The sequence below is a fragment of the Serinus canaria genome, chromosome 2, assembly GCF_022539315.1.
Source record: "Serinus canaria isolate serCan28SL12 chromosome 2, serCan2020, whole genome shotgun sequence".
Taxonomy (NCBI): Eukaryota; Metazoa; Chordata; class Aves; order Passeriformes; family Fringillidae; genus Serinus; species Serinus canaria.
Window position 1 is genome coordinate 7,728,482 of NC_066315.1, and position 18,805 is coordinate 7,747,286.

The following is an 18,805-nucleotide window of genomic DNA, read 5'->3' on the forward strand; positions in this document are numbered from 1 at the left end:
GAGATGAAGCACACAGCATGTTTAGGAGTGTTTGAATCATCTGAGGGATTTGCTCCCAAAATAATTCAGTCAGTAAAATGTCTGTGTTCTTCCCAGTAAGCAAGGGGCTGTTTCAAACACTGGATGAGGAATGAGGAAGGTTTTTCCTTTATCCAGAATGAGTCTTAGAGCAAGTGTTTCAATAAATAAAATATTTATATTCAGGGTCACACTTAAAAATATGCTGAAAGTTCCACTAAATTGATGTGTTGAGCTCATGTTTTAGTGTTTTCTTGATTCTCAGTGGGCATGAGGAAAAATAACATATTTCTAATCAATAGCTTTCTGTCATTCTAATTTATTGATTTTAAAGGACCTAGGACAAAAGAAAAGAACCAGTCTCGAAGCTGACATAGATACACTTTCAGTGTAAAGTTTACAGGCTTTGTCTCAGCTTCCAATCACAACTTGTGTCTCATTTGTGGATATATCTGCATATTTTTTAATTGGAATTGCAATTAAATTTACTTGCACAAAGTGAGGAGCGGCAAAGTTGTAAAATTTTGTAAATTTGAACATTTTGCAATTTTTGTGATGCCGCTGTAATTTCAAATTTCAGTTTGCATTTTTATCCACTGGTTTAGGGAGAAGAAAGAATACTTTGTTTAATTAGCATCTGTCAAATGGGGCAGTGGAAGGTGTCCCTGCCCATGGCAAGGGATTGGAACTGGATGACCTTTAGATCTCTTCTAACACAGGCCATTCTGTGATTCTGTGTTTCTGTGACTGGAATGGACTGCTCCAGAGTTTATTTCTAGATCCACTTCCAGGGACTGCTATTGGTTAGGTTTTCCCTGCAGTGTGAGCAAATGCTGACTTTACTGGGAAAGTTTTGTTTTTCAAGACAGCATAGCATATGTGCTATACTACAGTACGTGTAAAGCAGTGAAGTACAGGAAGTTTGGGCTTCTGCTGGTGATTAATAGGCACCCTCCTACCCAGCAGTCCATCTGGAAATAATCTGAGCTATGGGTGTTCCAGCCCCATTCATCCCATCCCTCCTGCACTGCTCTCCTCGTCCCTCCATGTCTGTCACTCTGTGCTGAACTTCCCTTTCCTGTACAACTACAATTATATTGTCCATGCACTTAACAAGCATGTGAGCTCCAATCAGTGGCTCTTTTCACACTGTGTGTCTCAAATGCAGTATTTGAACATTTCCTTGTTTACATATCCCCCTCCACAGCCTGTCAGGAGTGTCCTGTGCCAGCCTTTTTTCAGCCCTTTCCCAGCTGACAGGTGGCCCACTCGTTAGTCTAGTCCCTAATTGTTTAGCAGTTCTGCTCATGAGCACCACATTACCTTGTAATTAGGCTTTGCAATTACTGGGCTTTTCCTGTAATTTCTCTCACACAGCAGTTTAGCTCAGGTTTCTGAAAAGCTCAATGGGATGGTGAAATGTTCCTATAATGTTCAACAAAAAACAGAATAAAGAAATTGGTTGTCATTTTGTGCTGAAGAGCAGCTTGGTCATCTGATTTCTTCTACAAACAATAATTCATAGTCGTTATTTAGACCTGACCTGAGAAGGCAGTTGAAGCTGAATCATGCACTCTGGTTTTGTGGCCCTTTTGAGCTGCAGTGACTCCTGCCAGCTGAGTCTGACCCCCACATCCTGGGAGCACTCCTTCCTCATGGGGAGGGAGCATCATGTAAAAGAAAGCAGTAGAGACTGAACTGTATGTGCCTCTTGAGGAGGCTTATGCTAATCTTCTGTCTTTGTACTTAAATGGCAAATAGATTTTTTCCCACTTTTAAAGTACTTGAATGCTGTTTTAGTTAGAAAAACAGCAGAACAGCCTTTAATATGCTGACAGAGTTCATTGCAATGGATTGGGTGCAACATGTCAGTCCTTGCTCTTTAGAGAATGTTTTTCCAGCCTTGCTGTTGGCATCTTGCAAGACAGTGTATCTAGCAGTGGCTCTTGTCAGGATTTTGGGCTGTAGGTAAGTGACTGGAGGTTTTAATTAGCAGAGCATTTTCCTTGGGCTAAACACTGGCCAGACCTGGGGAGGCAATCCTTGCAGAGTGGCTGTAGCCAAATGGGAAGGATAAAGGTTAAAATGAAGAGCATAATATATTCAAACAGGGACAAACACTGAGGTACAAGACAGAAAAGGACATGTTAGGGTCACAGGAACTTAAAAAAATGTGAAAATCAAGCCCTTCTCTCTAAGGTCCCTGCCCACTCACTTCACCTGTAATATTGGAAAAATATTTATTCTTATGAGTAGAGGAATAATGAGTAAATTAGCAAGAGGCTTCAAATGACATTTTCAGAAATGTCTCAGTTATTTGAAAGCCTGCCAGTCAGTGAGAGCCAGGACCATGGTGTGCCCAGCTTGCCTCTGAGAATGGCAGCTGGGCTTTTATCTCAAAAGTCCCTTTGAAAAATACACTAATAACTAATATCTAAATACAACAAAGAAATTATTTTATCTGTAATACTGAAGCACATATGTTTTGTTGCATGTTTCTCTAATAACACCATAGAATTTCTGGGCTCTTTCAAAGCCTAATATTGAATTTAATGACCTAGAACTAATAGGTTTTATTTACCGTGCAGAAAAAACCACAGTGTAGTGACTGAGGTAATTTATTTCAGTTTACCTTTAGTAATAATGCTCAGATCAACAATTCTTAGATAGCCCAAATGCCCTCAAGCCTCTTTTCTGCAGTGTAAATCCATTGCACTGTATTGATAAAAGCACTGATGCATTTCAAATGATCCAGATGCTGTGGAGTAAATGAATTATTTATAGGTTGCTTTGCATAGATATTAAGAACTTTGTAAGTGCTAATATTTTTCATTATGAAAAAGGTTTTGTGCTTAGGTGCTGCTTTGACAGCTCTTCAGACTTAAATTGCCCTGTTAGAAGCTACAGCATGGTTGACTGGAGTGCAAGTTTCTCTGGGCTGCTTCTCCATGGGCCAAAATGTTTCATGGAATCATTAAGTTTGGGAAAGACCTCTGAGTCCAGCCATTAGCCCAGCACTGCCAAGTCCACCACTAAACCATGTCCCTAAGCTCCACCTTGACTCGGGTGTTGAGCACTTCCAAGGATGGTGATTCCACCACTTCCCTGAGCAGCCACTTCCAGTGTTTGACCAGTGAAGAAATTTTTCCTAATGTGCAGTCTAAATCTGGCCTGACTAAAAGTCATTTCCTTCTGTCCCATCACTGGTTACTTGGGAGAAGAGGCCAACTCCCACACCACTACAACCTTTTGTCAGAGAGCAACTCTCAGCTTGCAAGTGACCATCCAAACTGTAAAGGCAGCAGGAGCCTTTCTCTTGGCAAGGCTGAGCTGTCAGCAGGAAAGGAAAACTCATTTTTCTGTTTGGCATCCAAAGGACAAAGTTGCCTTTCTTGGACACTGCACCTTGTGCACGTTTGGGGTCTGTGTTAGGGAGGAGTTTCCTGTGCAGGCATCCTTGATCCCCAATGCCATCCCAGTTCCTGTCTTATGTTAAATGAATTTCAGGTAGAAAATGCTCACTCACAGGTGGTTTTGTTAGTGTGCATCTGGTGAAGGCAAAAAGAAAACTGGGTTACTCTATCAGAATCATCGCCCACCTTTTTAATTAGAAATATTAGCCCATTCATTTCAATGTGTTTTGAATGCATGTCAAAAAGACTGCAATGAATGGGTTTACTGGTCTTAATGGTTCAAAGAAAACTTTCTCCACTCTCAGTTCAAACCTCATATCCAAGCTCATGGAAGCTTCTTTCTGGAGTATTTTTATGTTTTTTTGACTTTTATAATGTTTTTTAAATACTTTCTGAAACACACAGCGAGATACCTGGTGCACAGCACACTGGATTGTGGTGCCTAAGGTTTAGTGGACTTCCAGGCCCCTTTACAAAGAACCCCACAGCCTGTAAGGATGGCCTTATGCTGAGAGTAAAGACACTCTCACTAAAGGAAAATGCTGTGCAGGCCAGAAGAAAATACAGGGGAAGGACTAAGAAAGCTCTTCTTGTCTAACAGAGCATGGTTTTCCTAGGGATGGCCTTCAGAAACCCTCTGTTATGGCTCATAAAGATGTGAATATTTGTTAAATGAACTTTTGGGTAGTGTTGGTGCCAGGGGAAGTGTCCATGCACTTCAGAGCTGGTTGATCACTATCCTTGTTCTAAATGCCTTCATGAAGGGACATCCTGTGTTGCCAAGGCAGGTGAGAGATCTTGCTCCGTCATGACTGCCACATTGAGGAAGAAGTGAGGAATATGAAAAAGCATTTGAACCATAATTTTGATTTTAGATCCCATCCTGGATCATCTCTTTTAGAGATTTCTGTGGCTCTATGACCTGAGAGCACTGGAGAGAATTTGTCCTACTCCCGCCTTTCAGCTTCTGGGCAGCTGCCTGAGTTCAGCAGTGACAATAACCTGTTCACTAAAGACAGGAAATTTGGGAATTAATGGGTTTTTAAGAGACTATAATAGGCCATGGGGGAGAGCATTCCTGCCATGTAGCTGTTTTGTTCATTACTGCTAGAGAGAATGAAATGGGAAATCAATTTGACTCTTTCAAAAATTAATACAGACTGCAGGAATAAGCTGGGAAGGAGTGTGGTGCCAAGGATTGGGCAGTGCCTCAGTGCACTCTTCTCTGCACTGCTGGAGTGCTGATGGGACACATGTGCTGCTTTTGGACTGAAAAAATAATTCTTTGGTGTTTACAGCAGCTTCTGAATTTAGAAGGAGAAATGTGTTTCATAAAGTCATGGTTGGGAAAAATATCACACTCTGGAAAAGCAGATGTAACACAGTAATGGTCAAATAGAGGTTTTGTGTGTGTTTTTGAGTAGTTTGGTGTCTTGAGGACACCAAGATCTCCATAAGAGCCTAACCTTATTTTTAGAAGCCTCCATAGGTAACCAAATTTCTCCAAAGCCTGCTGAACTCTAATCATTCTCCTGCTCGTCATGATTGCTGTTGAGCCTCTGAGTCAAACGTCCTCCTGAGGTATCAACATATGGCTTTAGTTAGAGAACATCTAAAAACCCACATGCATTAAAAAGTGGTCCCAGGCATTCAGTGCCACAGCTTTCTATGTGTTATGTCTCTGCATCTTGCCAGGATGAGTGAGGAGTCTGGCCCAGGGACAGGGCTGGTGGCATGAAGGTCACCTGGGGGAACAGAGCCCAGGAATGAGTGATGAGGAGGGTATGGACAATGTGGTGCTGCACAGTCACTCAGGGGAGAAGCACAGGCAAGCAGGAAGGATCTTGGGGATGTCCCAGGTGGAGCAGGAGCTGGAATGCTGTGAAGAGTGAAAATGAGTTTGGAAGTCAATACTGCTGAGAAGTGGCTTAGTGGTCTATGATGAAGAGCTGGAAAATACATTCAGCTGCTGTGGCAGTATCAAAGAGAACATTTAATAAATCAAAGATGACTGGAAGAGGCAGAAGAATTCCTTGGACTTCATTTTTTCTTGCCTAGGTTCTGTTAACACCCATAACTGCCCATAACTGCCCAATCCTGTTCTCACTGATTTTTTTTTTAAAACAAAAGAGGAAAAGTAGACTTCCCCCCAACAGCCAGCATCCCACTCTCACATGCTGGACCAGCAGGCTTTCCTAGACTTCCTATAGCCATTAACAAAAACAGATTCCCCATTTCAAGCCCTACTCCACTAAAATTAGTGCTTTTCCTCAAAGTAGCTCAGAAGCAAGACAATGCCTCCTGTTGTGACTGTGTCTGCCAGCAAGAAGAAGCTTCAGGGAAGTTATAATTAATTTGAAGTTATAAAAGGTGTGTGAAAACTAGAACACTTTGGGCTCCTTTGGGTGTTAAATTTGTTGGTAGATTTGAGGTGGAAGTCCATGGGAATTATGTAGAAACTGCTCTTTGCTCCTCCCCATCAGCTGCACATTGCTGTAAGGTGCACTGCAGCATTTCTAGGCATCTCCTGGTGGCAATGTAAAGCTGATAAATTCAGTGCTGGGTCCTTTTACCTGCCAGCCAGGCAGACATACTGCAATGACACTGGATTCACAGTGGGGAGCCTTTTGATTAAAAAAGGAGAACAGCAGGGATGGAAGTGGGAAGGAAACACTGCCAGAGGGAGCAGTAGCATCTGTGGGGGACTTTGAAGAATGTGGCTCTCAGCAGAGGTGTTTCTGAACCACAGACACAGAGCCACATGCACAGCCCTGCCTGTGTGCTGAACAGTTTAAATCCAGTCAGAAAGGATCCTTTTTTTTTTTTTTTATCCTGTTCAAAGTGGCTTGAAATCAAAACCCTGCTGCTCTCAGAGCTGAAGGAAAGGCACTGGTTTTTCAGGAGTTTAACTGGGAGAAGGATTAGGTGTTCTCTCAGTGGGTGTTAGTTATAAAATCCATGTGAATAAATACAAGAAGAGTGTATGACACCAAGAGATGCTCTTCCCCAGCTGACAGGTAAGGGTGAGCTCCCAGCTGTCCCCCAGCCCTTGGGAAGGGGACACTGCAGGGACAAAAATTGTCTGTGATAAGCCTTAAAAAGGGTGGCCATAATTGCATTCCTGCTGGTTGAATAGATAAATAAAATAAATAAAGTTTCTTTTCCTTTGACTTTTGGGAGGAATGTAACACAAGGCAAGAGGAGGGAGGGAAACAGGAGCTGTGCTCTCCTCCTGGGTGATGGAGCAAGCTGGGCACAGCAGAGGGTGATGGTCTCCCTTCCCCAGGAGCTTGGCAGTGTTTCACCATGAAGAGGATTGCTTTTGGAGAAAGTAAGAAATTTTATTTTGCTTGGATCCAGCCCTGCTTAGAAGATGTGGGTAGATAGAAAGGAGACTCAGTTTTGAACTGTAGGAAAAGAAGGCCAAGAAAGAGGGCTGGCATGAACTTCTTGAAGGTTTTCCTAACAGTCAGGCTGGTTTAAGGATGGAAACATTTTAGGAAGGAGGCACTTAAGAGGAAAGCACCCAGGAAAGCACAGATGGAACAAATGAGGTGCAGAAATGCAGGATCTGCTGAGCATAAAGCACATTCAGGTGAGGACTGCAAAGGGGAGATGGAGAAAGGAGAACTCTGGGGTGTTCAGGCCTCCTGTTAGGCCACTGATCCAAATTCCTACACACTGCTGATACCTTCAGCACTGACCTCCAGAAATGTTTGTATTTTGACACAGTCCATCCCTGGGAATGTTTTGTTCTCTAGGATGCAATTTGCTTACTTTTTAAACCTTTTTTTTTTTTTTTTAATATTTTAATCAAGGCAATTTTCTGGTTTTCACGCTGTCCTGCCCAAATTTGATTGCTTCTTGGAGATTTTTACTTGATGCAAAGAACATTTTCCTGACTCAGTAGCTTTCCCAGAGCTTGCTCCACTGCTCTTGGACACTTGTTGAACACAGAATGCTTACCAAGTATTAATTAGAGCAGTATGAATTCTACTTGCTCCTTTTAATGAACATTAAATAAATATATACTGAGATACCATAATTAAATAATTTGAAGACAGGAAATACTGTATTTCTGGTGATTAAACTTCATATCAAGTCTTTGTAACTGAAAATTTAGCAGGCAAAGATTTACTTATCTAAGAAAAAGTCCCCAGTGAGCTTGGATCTCCTGACTGGATTAAGATGTTCAATGTATGAAAAGCACTTTTTTTACAAGAAATAGTCCCAGACTTATATAATTCATTAAAATAAATTTATAATGAGATGATTATCATTGATCAAGGGAATGTAATTATACTGTAAAACCTCACATCAGTGGAAATTTAATTAAGAGCACAGGAGACCAAAAGTTTGCCCAGCCCAAAATCCTGTTTCCATGGGAGGCAAGATGTGTGTGCACAAGGATGAGTAAGAGGGCAATGAGCCTCACCCACTTTTTAGCTCAGAATCCTCAGTTTCTCAGTATATTTTCTGTTTAGTTGCCCAAAATAGTTCTCTCTTCTAAGATACTTTCCAAGCACCCTCCAGAGCCTCTTGCATCCAGCATTTCTCTCTTCAGTGACTTTCACTGACCTAAGACCTGTTGCATGAGGAAGGGTTCTTAGGAGCTTGTTTCTATTTGCTTTGCTTGGTCAGCCTTAGATCAGGATTTTGGACAAATGTTTTCCACCTCTAGTGCATAATTTTAGAGAGGATGGGTGGGAACTACACACAAGGGGTGCACAGAAGTGTCTGGGTTAACTTCTCAAAAATGCTCCAATTATTTGAGTTTCATGACACTTGATGACAACTGTATGGATGGAATATAATTTGTTTGACCTTAAAGAAAAGCCAGATGATTTTGCTGTGCCAGATGATTTTACAGTTACATCTTTAGGTCCCTATACCAAATCATGCCACACAAAGTAATCATGAAGTCATAAAATCATGTGATGCAGGTCCCCATCAGGGCCCCATAGTTTCATGTGAAATCTGCACTGGGTCTGCTGGGTATGTTTTCATTTTGCTACTTGACAAAGTCCCAACCTCTGGAACAGGTAGCACACAAAATAACCTACTTTGATTCAAAAACAAAATGTAATAAATAAAAACATTTTTAGTACTCAGAGATATTATTATAATTATTTTTAAATGGTCCTTCAAATGTTAAACTTATCTGAAGGTAAATGGAGACAAATCCATTTAGTTGCATTTGAAAATATGTTTTTAAAATATCAGGCTCTTTTGCAGGCTAATACCTGTCTTCCAATGCTTAGGTTTCATAATAATTGACAAAATCTGGGAAATCATCTTCAAAGCATTTTAGCTTTGGAACAGCAGGGGTGGAAAAATGCAAACAAAGTCTAGTAAGAAGTCAGGGGGAATTGTCAATATTCAAGCCAAGAAAAGTTTAAAAAGTTTCAGTTCAGAAGCATTTCCTCCAAAATGGGTGGTGGTGTTGTGGGGTCCCCAAGACGAGGTGAGGGATGAGAATTGACTCCAAGTTCTCAGAAGGCTGATTTATTATCTTGTGATATTATATTATAAGAAATGAAATACTAAAACGATACTAAAATATAGAGAAAGGATACAGACAGAAGGCTAGAAAAGAATGAATAATAAAAACACATGAGAGACTCAGAGAATCCAACACAGCTGCCTGTGATTGGTCATTAAGTTAAAACAATTCACATGCTGTGTAAACAATTCTCCAAATCACATTCCAAAGCAGCAAAACAGGGAGAAGCTGAAGCTTCCCAGCTTCCCAAAAGAAGAAGTCCTGGCAAAGGGATTTTTCATAAAATATCACAGTGACAAATGGGCAAAAGTCTGGATCTATTAGATAAATGATTATTATACTGGCATGCACTTGACTCTATAAAAATTGACTCCACAGTGAATGGTGGTGAATCCAGCAGTTCAGAGAGATTGTGTTCCTATTGCAGTTATGCTCCATGTGGTCATGTATGCAGAGTAAACCATTCCAGGGTCTGGTTGGAAATCTGGGCCTTGCAAAGTAACCTGGTACCTTCAGGCAGACTGTGAAGAACCATCAAGACTTGGATAAACATAGAAAATCCACCAATTCTCCCCGGACAGGGTCCAGAAATTTTTTCCAATACTCTAATTTGTTACCAACCTAATAAACACTTATTCTCTGCTCAGCAGTCAATTTTCCCATTTCCTGGTGGACAGGAGCCCATGCCCAGGACTGCTCTGCAGCTGGCTCTGGCTGCTGAGCCTCTGGCAGCACCAGCAGGGAGTGGAGCCAGGGGGCTGGGCTGCCCCATTGCCCCTCAGAGGGGTTAATGCACATATGCTGGGCCATGTGCAGCAGTTTCCACTCTGCTGCTGCTGCTTCAGCTGATGGACTGACTCATTTTTACAAGACAAATTGCTTGGAATACTCATACGTAAGCCAAGATGCTTATTAATAATTTGGAGGTATCTTTTCTTTCCTTGTTCTCCTTCCTAGGGGGAGCAGGTTGTGAATGGTGATGTAAAAAATATCTCTAAAACACTTGTTTAAAACATGCCCAAAAGTACACACACACACACACACACACACACACACACACACACCCCGATAATTATAATAATCCTGATTTTTTTTTCTCATTGGCATAGAATGGCTAATATAGCTAAACTATCCAGCCAGAAGACTATGAATCAGAAAACAGGAGAGGGATTATTAGAATTCCATAGTTTTTGTATTTTTTTTCCTTCTTCTAGGGCAGGAAACTGAGAGTGAAATCAATTTTCCGTTGCAATCAACTTTTTTAGGAGAAACAATATTGAACTATACTTTGGAAACAAAAATACTGAAAAGAGCCTGTTTTTATCCAGTTTAAGGGACATTATCACCTTGATCACTGCAGTGAGCTTGGGATGCTCCCTCCAAAAAAGATAGACTGTTATAGGAGTAGAAATGGTCCAGAGAAAGATTAAGAGCATGACAGAAGCATGGAAATGCAGAGTAAAAAGAATTGCCCTGAGTTATTAAGAAGTTATTTAAGGATAGAAAATAAGGGAAAAAAATGAAGAAGTCAAGCTCTTTTCATTGAATAAGGGCATTCTTTGAATTTAATCTCATCTGCTGAAAGTTCTTAAACCATTGAGAAGGTAATTTTGGACAGAAGGTTGATGAGAGTTGGAAGGAAGGAGCAGTCATTCTTTTGGTGTAACTATTTTTCACCCATTGCTCTTGAACCAGGTGTTCATATCAGCCCTTTTGCTTCTGCCCCAGCATCAGCACAGCTGTCCTCTCAGCAACTGCTGGTGCTTCAAAACCAAGAGAACAAAGGCAGTAACAGGTGGATGATGTTGGTTCCATGGTAGAGAGAGGAAAAGGAGCAAGAAGGGAAATAAGGAATTCAGGAATCTTTTCTGGGTTTGGTGAGGACTCTGTGTAGGAGCTGACCCAGCAGCTGCAGGCAAACCAAACCAATGTGCCGTGCTAAGGAAAAGCTCCTCACTCATCATGGGATCATAAAATGGTTTGGGTTGGAGGGGAACTGAAAAATCATCCATTTCCAACTCCCCTGCCATGGGCAGGGACATATTTACTAAACCAGGTTCCTCAGAGCTCCATCCAACCCAGCCTTTAACACTTCCAGGGCTGGGGCATCCACAGCTTCTCTGGGCAGGGCAGCCTCTTCTATTGCCTCACCACCCTGCTTAGCTGACATGAATTCTTTTCATTCTGTCATCAGTTGGTTTAAAAATGATGGGATTTTTCCTTTAATCACAAAGTGTTTCTCCATGAGTGGCTCCTTGCAGCTCCCAGGGTGCAGGAAGACTGTTCTCACTCAGGTGCCATTTCCTTCCCTCAATGCCACATCACTCAGGACACCAGTTTCCTGCCCTGCACTGAATCTAATTATTATTAATGGTTCTTTGCAAGTGTTGAAAGTGTTTCCATTGGCTCTGTAGCAGGGTGCCCTCTTGTGACCACTCCAAAACCAATCAGGCTCTGGTAACCAAAATGCATCTTGGGGTCTTGGATTTCATCTCTTGTCTGTCTTGATTTTCAAAATCCTGAGGTCAGGGTGATGGCCATGACTCTGCCAGACTCCTCACACATGAAGTTAGACTTCATCACAATTATGCTTCACCAGACATGTCTGAAATGACGGGCTGACATAAGAGGGAATGTGAAATATTGCACACTAAGATAATTAAAACTTTACCTGCAGCTGCACTCAAAGCATATCTGCTTGTTAACATACAGCAGTCTCATTCAGTCTGCACTGAAATTTAAGTAATCTTCCCATGGTAATAATAATGAAAAGCAAGAAAAAACATTTTATGTGTTTTTCCTGTCCATCAGGTCCACATTAACAAGTGCAATTTGTTTAGGGGCAAAGAGAAGGAGGCAAGGGAATGCACAGAGAAATTAAGTAAGCGTGCTGTGGGGTCACATTTTAATAAGGGGTCACATTTTAATGAAAATTTATTCATGGATTCCTTTTTTTCCTCAGTGTCAAGTGGATTATTACATTTAGGTGCAACACTTTGGATTATGCACTCCCCTGTGTGAAGCCAAACCAAATGAGGCAGAAAAGACCTGGTGCATTTGGCAGAGAACAGGGAGGTCACTGGGTGATGCTGCACTGGCCTGGGGCAGAACCAGGGAGGGCTTGGAGCCAGTGTCCCTGCATGGAACAGCCAAGCTGGGTGCCACCAAGCAGGAGCGGTGACTTGGGCTCTCATCTGAGCTAGAAACTACAGTGGGAAAAGCCCTGGAATTTTAATATTCCAGTGAAGTCTGTGCCATTGTGTATTTGGGGCTGTGCACGCACCCCAGTCACTCCATGGAGCTGGGATCAGCTGATTCCTGCTACCTGTTGGTTGCACTTCTTTTTTTTTTCTCTCTTCAATTGCATGATGAAACTGTAAAAAATATGTAGGGCGTGGATAAAAGTGTTAAGGACCATTTTCTGGAAGAATAGTTGTCTGGGGTTAAATTGCTTCTGGCCTGTGTTGAATGTGAAATGTTTCCAGCAGGGAATCAAAGGGATGAGTGTAATCTGCTGTCTCCAGCTGTCCAGTAACCCAGGGGTCATCACTTCTCCTCCTGGAACATCTAGCATTTGAAGAGCACATGGCACAAGCACAGCTGAACAGCAGAGAATTTTTGAGGGAGATTTCTCAGCTCTGGAATACACCAAAGTCATCTCAGTGTGGTGCACTCCCCCTCCTCCCCCCAGGCATTAGAAAGATAAATTGAGGGCACCAAGCTACAAGGTGGGAGGTTGCACTGCTGTTGTTGAGGCTTTGCAGCAGTTTTGTAATCAAGATGGTTTGCCCTGGATGGAATAAAATGGATTCAGGCCAGTGAATGTCTCATTCATTTTTTGCCTAGTTGTAGCATCTCTCTTCTTGCCCCTCCAAATGTTATAAATGCAGATAGAAGTTGGGAAGGAGTAATTTAAAGTTGCAACAAGGTCTCAGTTCCTCACACGCATTTCAGCTCTTCATGCCTGTGCCACTGAGCCATGATCTGAGCCCACAGGATTGCATTTGGGTTCCCCCCAGACAAAGGCAGGAATGGTGAATCTGACTCCATGCTCTCAGAAGGCTAATTTATTACTCTAAGATACTATATTATATTAAAGAATGCTATACTAAACTATACTAAAGAATACAGAAGGGATGCTTACAGAAGGCTAAAAGGATAATAATGAAAACTTCCAGAGCCCTGACACAGCTTGGCCCCAGTTGACCAAAGAGTCAAAACAACTCACACCAGAACCCAATAAAACAATCACCTGTTGGGTAAACAATCTCCAAACACATTCCACATAAACAAAACAGAGGAGAAGCAAATGAGATAAAAATTGTTTTCCTTTTTCTCTGAGGCTTCTCAGCTTCCCAGGAGAAAAATCCTGGGCGAAGGGATTTTTCAGAGAATGTGACTATAACACCACAGAGTTCTCAGATTGGGGCTCTTTGAGGAGGGGTTCATCCTCACAAATGAGGCAGGAGCTGAATTTTACCTGGTTTCAATTTTAGGACCCAAACTTCAAAGGTGTGCTCTGCCTGTATTTCAGGCTTGATGCTGAATTAATTTGTTTTTCTTTTTTTTTTTTTGGCTTGAATCTTGAAAGAGATGGAATTAGATAAAAAAGAGAAACACAGCAGCATTGCTGATTTTTATAGTTTCAACTTTTCCCAAGATTTGATCTCTTGGAGCTTTTGACAAGTTAATTTACAAGCCTACTAGAGATGCACATTAATGTGGGAATTTTCATGAGCTACAATTTTGTTTTATTTTACTGCTAATACTGTAAAAGCACTATATTGGTGCACCAAGTGCAACTGCATTGAGACAATGAGCAATTAAAACCTCTTCTTACATAATAAAGCACATTCTATCTTGTTGCACTTATTTAATATACCAATTCAATGTGTTATACAGTATTTACCTAGATTACAGTAAATCACCTATTTAAAGAAGTTTTTCTTGCAGGCTTGCATGTGGGGAAAAAAGTGCTGGGAACAGTAAAAGGATAATGACCCATAATGGCAGAAAGCTAAAAATGGGAATCCAGTTTGTCTCCTGGAATTAAAGGCTGCAGCAATGTTGTTAAAGACAAGCTGTTCTCTGTCCCCTGTTGCTCCTTGTATCAGCATCACAAAGTCTAAGAAATTCTTATTGATTTCTTCTAGGCAAAGTAGCAAGGCAGAAGAAAAAGAGTTACTGGTGGGGGTAGGTGCATTGAAAGAGTCAGGGGCTGTGAAAAATTATAAATGTCAAACTCTACAGGGTCCATCCCTAAGGAGAGCTCACTGAGGGCACAAAAAAGCTGTGGGCATGGAAATGGGGTTGGCTGCTCTTCCCTATTTGTGATCCTTGCCTCCCATTTTCTGTTATCCCAGCCTACTGCAGGCACCAGGGGACAGGGGCTGGGAAACCTTCCCTGCATTTTCTCTCAGAGAAGCAGCTCATATCAAACCAGTCTTAGCTTCTGCTGTGGGGAGGGAATTTCAGAGCCAGTAGTTTGTTGGGTACATGCTGTAAATATCAAATAGATGCACTGCAGCATGCCTTGAAAGAACAACAGACCACAGTGTTAAATGCATCATCCCAACAGCCTTCTTTCCACCTGAGTCTGTGATTGAATCTCTCTGGACACCTGAATTGGCTTCCACTGGGGGCTGATTGTGCTTTTCTTTTGCATGATGATCTGTGTGGTGAAGTTTTGCAGCAGTCAGTGATCAGGCACAGTCCTAGCATTTGTCCAGCCTCTGTTCTCAGGGTTGAAGGGCCTTCCCTGGGTCTGTGCATGGAGACCAGAGTGGGGAAAGACGTGGCTGTGCCCTGGGGCTTGGGCATGTCACAGCTCTCATCCCAGCACACACTCACCAGGGCCAAAGAGGAGGGGACACGGAGGCCCCACAGAACCTGCTGCTCTCTGCTCTCCTGACACAGGGTAATGTTTGCAAACCCTGCTGGTATCTGGAGCCTCGTTGATCTGAAATGCCTTAGAACAACTTCAGTACTCAAATTTCCTTTATTCAGCAATCTTCCTTAATCCTAGGGATTGAAAATGATAATTCCCTCAATGCTGGCTTTCATCATACTGAGACTCATTCAATTATCTTTCATGTCTGTTGATCAGGATTTAAGAAGTTGCCTTTTGCTCAAATCTGTTGATCTAAAAGTCTGGAGTGGCCATAACAATTCTGACTCTACCTTCTCTCTTTCACTGTCTCTTGCTGCTGACTTGCTGCACATGAATTCCATAACCTTTTTTTGTCTACTTTTCATTCATCAATTATTAAAATGATAGAAAATTATAATTTCATTAAAATATTATTTTTGAGCTGAATTTAAATAGACTTTTTGTTTTCATAGTTTATTGTTCAATTTTGCTTTCTGCTTCCCATAATCTCTCACAAATAATGAAAATTTCCCTCACAGACATGGTCCTGCCAGTGCCTTATAAACCAGTCTCTCCTCTCTGGTAATGTGGACTTGAGAGAAGCTTTACTGCACTAAATATTTGGGCACTGATGCTGTGTTCCTGTCAATGGATGTAGTTCCTTCAAATTCTTTGCACTGCCAGAACTCAAACTTATTCCTTCTAGAAGTGAAGTTGTCCCAAACCTTCCTGTTCTCTGTGGTGAGCTGTTTTGTCTGGTGTTCTGTCTTTGCTGCTCCTGGGGAGGGCTCAGTGACTTCAAGGGACATGAGCTCCCTCTCCTTGGGTCTGTTTTCTCTGCCTGGGCATTTCTGACTGAATTACAGACAGAGAAGCAGATGGGGTTTGTGATTTCACCTGTTCTGCTTAGCAGCTTTTTAAAAGTTTTTCCCCAGGCTTCCCCATTCCTCTGCTCTGACTCTGAAGAGCCCCAAGGCTGATCCATTATTTCTGGGAATCATTTTTTTTCAATCTGTCACTTTTTTCCAAGTGTGACTGCACACCTGTGTCTGCATAAACAGTCAGAAAATGTGATCTACCACCCAGACAATTTCCTGGAAGCTGAAAGGGGGGTGAGGTGTTGGAAAAGTGAACTTTGCTATTGAAGCATAGAAGCAGAGAGAGGTTTGGGCTGAAGAATCCTTAAAGACCACCCAGTTCCAACACTATTGGACCCTTCACTAGACCAGGTTGCTCAAAGGTCCACCCATCCTGGCCTTGAACACCTCCAGGGATGGGACATCCATGAGTTCTTTGATGAAGAGCAGATGGAAAAAATCCAAGAAAGATTGAAGAAATGGAACAAATGGCTGCATGCCTGAAAATTATAATTTTAAGCATCATTTATACTGAACACCAGCCCCAAAGAAAGGCAGATATAAAAAATGAGACACAGTGATGACCTTTATCAGCTCTGGTGACAACTATAAATCAGGCTGCAAATTCTCATCAGCTTGCTGGACAGAATTCATTACAGGCAGAGGCCACTGCATTGCTTTCTGGCTTTGATTGAGGTATGTCCCACTTAAAAAAATGCTCTTGCGCTGGAACAAATCACACATTTCAAAACAGAAATCCAGGAATATTATTCATCTTTTGAGGACTAAGACCCAGCTAAACTTCACAGTGTTTTGTTTGGAGTACAATGCAGATCAATTTGTTCTTCTCTTAAGCAGACCAATTTTCTGTTCATTAACTCAGACAGAGTGTTGATGGCTGATTTTGAATACAATGGCAAGATTTAGAGCCCTAACAAATCAGCAGTGCTTCATTTATTCTTTCTTTATGCATTCTAAAAGCACATGTGGCAGATTAGCACCTGATTTTAAACTTGGTATGGTTTAACAAATAATGGGAAAGTCTGTTATCTCCTACTTCCAACCATGGAGCAACTCTTGTGTAATCCTGATGTTTCATAGTTTATTAAAATGTTATGGGTTTTTTTGGAGCATAAGGAGCAATAAAATTTAGTAGCAATGTCATTATGGGCAGTAATGGGATTTCCATCAGTTCCTGCAATGTTCAAGAAACAGCTTCACAGGCTCATTAGATTAATAGGCTACTTTACCTATGTTCTGAACTTGGAGCTGAATTTCATTGCTCTTTTCTTTTCTGTAATTAGGAAATATCCTGAGAGCCTTAAAATTATTCTAATGTTTTGCTGGTCATGCTTAAAACATGATTTTTTTCTGTCTGAAACTTAGTGTGCAATTGGAAAACATTCTGTGTTGTTGACAAAGGGTGATTATTGAAGCAGTAATATTTTTCAACATGACTGATAATTAGTTAATACTCTGTCTCTCCATTTAATTTTTCCTGGTTTTTTTTTTTTTTTCTGGAATGCCTGAAATATTTCTGGAAAATAAAAATTTAGGCTGCATACTTTCCTCTTATAACAAATTATGCTTCAGACTTTGTGGCCTGAGTATATAAAGACCAGGTGTGTACAGAGCATTTAATCTTTTATTGCCTTTCTTCCTAAATTGTTAGCATAAACACTTTTCTTAAGGATCTGGATGCAGAAGCTGGAAGTTAGAGGTGTAAATAAGTTAGTGCTGGATCAGACCCCAGGGATTGTCTCTTCTGGCATATGGCCCAGGGCAAGGGAACATTCTGAAGAGCAGGCAAATCTCTCCAGTTGAGGATTCAGGATATTCCTTTAGTCCTTCACAATGGCTGGTTCATGGGCTTCCTGAAAAGCATTCCCCTTCAAGACAAATAATATTTGATGGATTTTTCTTCCATTTTTCTAATTCTAGTTTGGATCCACCTGCAGCCCTGACACCTGCTCTGTTCTGGGACTGTGACTTCCACAGTTGGTTTGCCTTCAGCATGAAGAAATAATCTCTTTTATTTGTGCTGAACCTGACACTGACTGCTGTCATCTGGTGCCTTCCAGTATTTATTTTGGAAAAGGGAGGGAATAAGCATCCATTATTTATCTTCCCCATACTGCTTATGACTTTTTTGACTTCTGTCCTGGCTCTGTTCAATCAGTTCTTTCTCAAGTTAAAGTTTCTTAGTTTGTTCAGTCACAAATTGTGTGAAGGAATACTTTAAAGATAAATGTAAGTCAAACTAATTCAAATCCTTCTTTTTTTTTTATTCAAGACAGAAATTTCTGATAAAATTTATTCCATAATATAAAATTGAGTTATGCTTTGAGAACTTTGCCTATGAGTCTAAAGGGCTGTTGCTCTGATTTGGACTCTGAGAATCTGAAAGTCTCTAAAACCTTGTGGTTCTTCCAGAATCTGATTCATCCCAATCTCAGAGAAGATTTCTTCTTCTTCCACTTACGTGTAGATCTCTGATATAGAGGAGGAGATTTTTTTTTTTTATTGACAGCAATAAGTAGAGCATAGAAGATTTTCATCTGCACCTAGAGCATTTTATAGAGCTGGTTAGTGACTGTGATGAGGATGATCATTACCAGATTGGAAATAAAAGACTGGAACATGGATAAGGGACATGCTAGGTCTGTACACCAAGTTTTAAAAGAACCAAGTCTCCAAACCCAGTGCTGCCTTTAGCAGGTCACCCAGCTGGGCAGTGCACACCTCTGCAGCTCCAGTCAGCTGGGTTTGTGCTTGTACCTATCCTAGAGGGTTTAAACTCACCTTTGACTCATCCTAGAACACCCCATGGGTAATGTTAAACCATCCACATGTCCCTAGCCCTTGCAGCATCATGGTGACACTCCTGGGGCAGCCACCATAATGGTAGGTGGTGAGGAATTGTTTCCCTGACTGGAACTGGAGGTTTGGTAAGGCCAGAGAAAGAAAGCAGAGGTTTGGTAGGATCCATCAGTTCTCAGTTTAACCAAGTTGCAAATAAACCATAACCCTAGTCCTGTGCCAAGAAAAACTGCTGGTTCCTTTTATGGCAGAGTGCTTGGGACTTAGGTTGTATGTTTTATCTGCAGGGCAGTGCATGTAAGCACTGATCAGACTTGAACTTCAG

General features: G+C 41.4%; 1 protein-coding gene across 2 annotated transcripts in view; it reads left to right on the forward strand.

The window, feature by feature from the left end:
• DPP6 (dipeptidyl peptidase like 6) overlaps nt 1-18,805 on the forward strand; it is a 405,874-nt gene that overhangs the window by 246,660 nt on the left and 140,409 nt on the right. The gene's annotated exons all lie outside the window — the stretch shown is intronic.